The following is a 5,239-nucleotide window of genomic DNA, read 5'->3' on the forward strand; positions in this document are numbered from 1 at the left end:
AAAATGAGTTTTAATTTTGTCGAATAAACCGTGACAATTTTTTAATGTGTAACATTTAATGTTCTCCATGTTTGTAATGAAAAATTTAACAATATCACAATTTATTTGCTTAATGTAAGGTAAATATGTTTTAATAATAATATTTTCTATTCTATTCTTACTCAATCTTCTACGATTCATAAGAATTTTCTTCGACTTTTCGCATCTACAAAGAACTTTTTCGGCATTCTCGAGTCTTTGTTTCATTTTTTTTATTTCTACATCTTTATCTTCAAGTTGTTGATGCAATAATTTTATTTGTTGGAGAGCACACTCTGATATAGATGATGTAATATTGGATATAGTTGCTGTAGATATATGTGTGTTGTTATTATTTTCGTTTTCAGGACGCTCTTTATCAGTATTTATGAATTCAGTGTTAATGTTTTCATTGCTATCATTATTTTGAAATGTTTTATTATTAGGATCGTCCACAGAATCAATTGTTATATCTGAAAGTTGATTATAATGAATAAATAGGATGATGAATTAATTTCAGCCCGAAAATGATTTGTGTAAATGATATTCGTACGTTTACTAATATTTTCCTCGTTATTTTTGTCGTTTCTCTTTGTTTCCAATCCTACAGATTCAACTACTCCAAGAAGTTTTTATTGAACTGGAAAAATTGTTGGTACTGCATATCTTTTCAATTTTTTTTTTCCGTTTTGTCGAAGTCTTTCCCACATTTCCTTGTCAAAATGTACCTATATAAATAAAACATGAGGAACATTATTATTATTGAAAATATTCAATACATAAAATAAATAAATATATTTATGTTATATAATTACACGTTTACCTCACAAATAGATGAATATGGCTTAGGTTTCCAGTTTTCTTTCCCGATATGTTGTAGCCCATAATGCCTTTCTTCTTGTGTCTACAGGAAAGGTTGTCATATAGTATCATTGTTCGCTTCTGTTGCGACAACCCTGTATGCAACAGCCAGTCATTTTCTAAAAAATAACGCTTTTTTATTTTAATGGAATTGAGGTTATAACACTAGCTTTATTCTTATACAATACATCCTCATTTTTTATTACTTTGTAAAATTTTAACAATTTAATCCTTAATTACATATACTTACTTATTCGCTAATAATTAGAATTTATTAATACTAATTGAAACATTGACACTTATATAAATATACCTACCGTTATTTTATTCTTGTACGTATGTTTACTCCGTGTACGTATGCATGCGGCATGTGCTATATGCAGTAAAAGTACGCCATTTTTAATCCAACTAGAAGATTGACGCAACTCCATCGACATCTAGAATGGACCGCTGATGGCAATGGTAGGGGTAGAAAGACGATTAGAGTGAGAGGAAGGAATAATAAAATCGTTCTTTCTCTGTTTACTGAAGCCTGATTGGTTGTTGTTAATAATTGGCACTACTGTTGGATTAACAACAACCAATCAGGCTTCAGTAAACAGAGAAAGAACGATCTTATTATTCCTGCCTCTCACTCTAATCGTCTTTCTACCCCCACCATTGCCATCAGCGGTCCATTCTAGATGTCGATGCGCAACTCTTACTTCTAGGGACTCTAGTGACTTTCGCCTATCACGCGAAAAAGGCTGCTATGGCCTCTCTCAGGAAGTCGATTATGTATCTTAAAATAAGGTGAAAATTCCAAAAGAGTGAGCAAATTCACTAATTATTGACCAATTAAATTATGAATATTCTAGTGAATTTACTCACTTTTGTAATTTTCATCTCATTTCGAGATACACAATCGACCTCCAGAGGGTCGATTCTATATCTTCAAATAAGATGAAAATAAAATAATAATACAATATAATCTTAATATATGCAAACAGAACATGAATTTTTCTTACCAGTGATATGATACATTAATATTTCTTTCTTGTTTACATTGTCCTAATATTGGACGACTTGGTGTGCGATTTTTATAGTATTTTATAATACACTGTGGCATTGTAAATAAATACGTAATATATCAAGAGAGATATATAAGAATATATATTATTCAAACTGTATATCTCGAAATAATAAAATTGGATGTTTTCTCCGTTCATTCTTTTCTTTTTCTCATTCCCTTTATAAGTTCTAACTATTTCTAACCTGTATCAGATCACAGTATCATGACAATCAAAATAATAAGATGCTGCGTTTGCGCAAATTCTGCTTGATTTTAACCAATCGCCAATGCAGCACCAAACATACTACGTGACCATAGTTCCCTCCCGCTAAATGGCTTCACCCCCCGCAGTTATTGCTCCGTTCCGTTATTCCTATGTCCATGGACTAGACTAACTAGACACTCGTTGACACTCGTTTTTCAAGGATGTTGCGGAGTGGAGAAATGAAACTTACCATAATGTTGACACTCGTTCGTATTCCGCACATACAGATATTACAAATTACAGATTCCAGTATTTCCACTTTCCAACGGTACATTCCTTTGTTACGCGCACCGCAATATAATATTAAGCCTGTTCTTTTTGGCTGAACTTTTGCAAAAATACCCTTAATTTATTTAAAATCCACTAAATAATTTTTCCCTCTATTTGTCCCCTGACGCGACTAAAAATCCCCTAAATTTAGGGGAAAATCCCCTGATCTGGCAATACTGGCAAGAACATTACAATAGGCCTGTTCTTTTTGGCTGAACTTTTGCACCAGTTCATCTTTCTTCCTCTTCTTTCCTTCTGGAGAGAAAACAATTTCAGCAACTTCAACTTTATGAAGCAAATTCTACTCAGTCACAGTTGAATCGCCTCCTTAGTGGGGCTCGGTCTCCCTCGCTTCCCCCCCCCCCCCCGCGGGCCTTACGGGAGTGCGCGGACCAGCCTTTTCTAAAAGGGGCTGATTCCGCGCAACAATGGGTCCTGATCCGGCGGGAGGGGGTTTGGGCGGACGACCGGGGGGTCGGCGGCCCCGATCCGGCCCCCACAACAACGGGGCGGGGCGTGAAGGGCGGTGTCCCTTTCCACGCCCATTTAGGCAGACAGCGCCCAGCGCCACCTGGAGCCGACTCCCTTATAGGGTTAGGTCCGGCCTAGGCCAGCTGGCTCCCAGAAGTGGAATGCTGCACGCGTTCCTGGGAGCCCCTCACTATGGCCAGAGCAGGACATCCGGAGGGGTTTTAGTGGGTCCCACATAACCCCGGAATCTCGGGGTATACAAAGGCATTTCCCCTCCATTATCAAAAAAAAGTCACAGTTGAATCAATATTATTGCATAGAGTACGCTTGAACTTGATCACAATATCCGTGATATCAGCTTTTACCTGTGATGATGCGAATTGCAGCGCAAATGTTGATATTTCACTAAGTATTTTCATATTATCAGGAATTCTCTTTTGTAATTCCGATATAAGAACAAACAAAAAATCTCTGCAACGTTCTTTAATTTGCACAACTGAATCTTTATGAATGTTGGCAGATAAAATGTTCAATTCGTACCCAAAATTGATGCACTCGAGAGACATGCAAAAACGTTTGAAATCGAATTCTGCAAGATCATAATGCGATATTTTTTTTAGTTGCGACGGAACGACGACTATTTGGAGAAGTGAATATATACAATCATTCAAATCTTTAAACAATTTAACCGGATCAGTAAAATCAGATTGAAATAATTTGTTTAGTCTTGTAATGTTTTGCAGCGTCGAACTGAGGAAATTCAAGTACAATTTATTTTCGGGCGTTGAGAACATGTTATATAGTTGAGAAGCTGTATAACAGCGTTCCTTATTATTGCTGTAATTTTAAAATGCAGCTGTAGTACGTCCCATTGATTGAGAATGGCATTAATAGCCTGGAGCCTCACTAACCATCGGGTATTCGATAGTTTAACGATTTTTTTAGGTGTATTATCATTGAGAGTACAATAAATTTTTGCATATTCGATTTGATGTTTACTACTAATAGAGAACCACGTGTATGTTTCGCGTACCATGAAATCGAGATGCCTTGGCAAGACTTTACAAGCCTCCTCGGCTGCAAGATGTAATGAATGACAAATGCACTTAACCTCGATAAGATCTGGATTGATATTCCGCAATAGTGTCACCGAATGATGTATACCTACGTTTACACTGGCTCCATCCTAGACTTAAGAGTTTTTCTGTCTTTAGATGATCGCTCTTCAATTGCTGCAAGATAGCGTCAGAGGTACCTGCTATCATTTCAATTAAGCGATAAAAAGTTGTTACAATCTTTTTCTTTGACTGACTGAAATATCGAATAATAAGGCAGAGGATTTTCGTCACGTCGATCTTCTTAGATTTGTCAATAATCAATGAATAATGTGAATTTCCAACGTCCTTAAGATCTTGTATGATATACGGTGATAAAATATTTTTTATTAGAGCTGAACATTTCGTCCGATGTAGCTTTATGTTTCGCAGGATTTCAGAATTCTGATCAAGCTCTTTGATCATAAGAGCAAGATGATTGACGACTTTTATGGAGGAATGCTCTGCCACATAAACAGCAATTTTCAACTCAGCTACTTTCCGTTTTTCTGTCAGAGTCGCTTCCACAAATTTGTTAAGTTTTGGTAATTGAACAATGATATTTCGATCTTTCAGGTATGTCTTGTGTTTCTTTGACGCAGCATGTTCAATGAGTCCTTTTTTGTGCGCGATGAGAACTGTATTACAAAAAGTGCAAAATGCTTTTTTTGAATTTCCATCAGGCGACGGTTTTAATCAATCTATAAAGAATTAGATCGTTAAGATAAAGAATAAGAATGATTTTAAAGAAAATAGACATTACTATTTAAGAAAGAGTATCGCCAAAATTGCATCAAATTTAGATTAAATCTATTCTTTTCTATTCTGTAATTATTTATTTAATTAGATTAAACTATTGCGAAACTAACCTTTAAAAATTGGTTTTAACTCCCAACCTTTTATGTACTTTTGAGCATACTTTTTATCACTGTGAGTTTTTGGCATTTTAAATATTGCACATCTAAAGATGATCTTAAATTTTTCGTGCTATGTACGTGTTATAATAATATTTTGGTAATTCCCCTCGAATGTGGCCTACTAACGAAAAAGGGCGCAAAGATCTACACTTCAAGTGGGAGATTTATACCAAGGGTGCGTTCCGTTTCTTGCATGAAGCGCATGAGTATTTAGTGCATGGCATGGAGTGCAGGGTAGTTTCGTTCCGTTTCTCTAATACACTCCATGCGATTTTAGTAAAGGAACGGATTC

General features: G+C 35.8%; 1 long non-coding RNA gene across 1 annotated transcript; it reads right to left on the reverse strand.

Moving 5' to 3' along the window:
- Positions 1-226: 226 nt before the first annotated feature.
- LOC108729520 (uncharacterized) lies at positions 227-992 on the reverse strand. Its single transcript, XR_001936935.1, has 3 exons — positions 842-992; positions 572-746; positions 227-491 (listed from the first exon to the last, which is right to left on the reverse strand). It is a non-coding gene; the product is annotated as an uncharacterized lncRNA (long non-coding RNA).
- Between the last annotated feature and the right edge of the window lie 4,247 nt (positions 993-5,239).

The sequence above is a fragment of the Mycetomoellerius zeteki genome, unplaced genomic scaffold (assembly GCF_001594055.1).
Source record: "Mycetomoellerius zeteki isolate Tzet28-1 unplaced genomic scaffold, Tzet1.0 scaffold748, whole genome shotgun sequence".
Taxonomy (NCBI): domain Eukaryota; kingdom Metazoa; phylum Arthropoda; class Insecta; order Hymenoptera; family Formicidae; genus Mycetomoellerius; species Mycetomoellerius zeteki.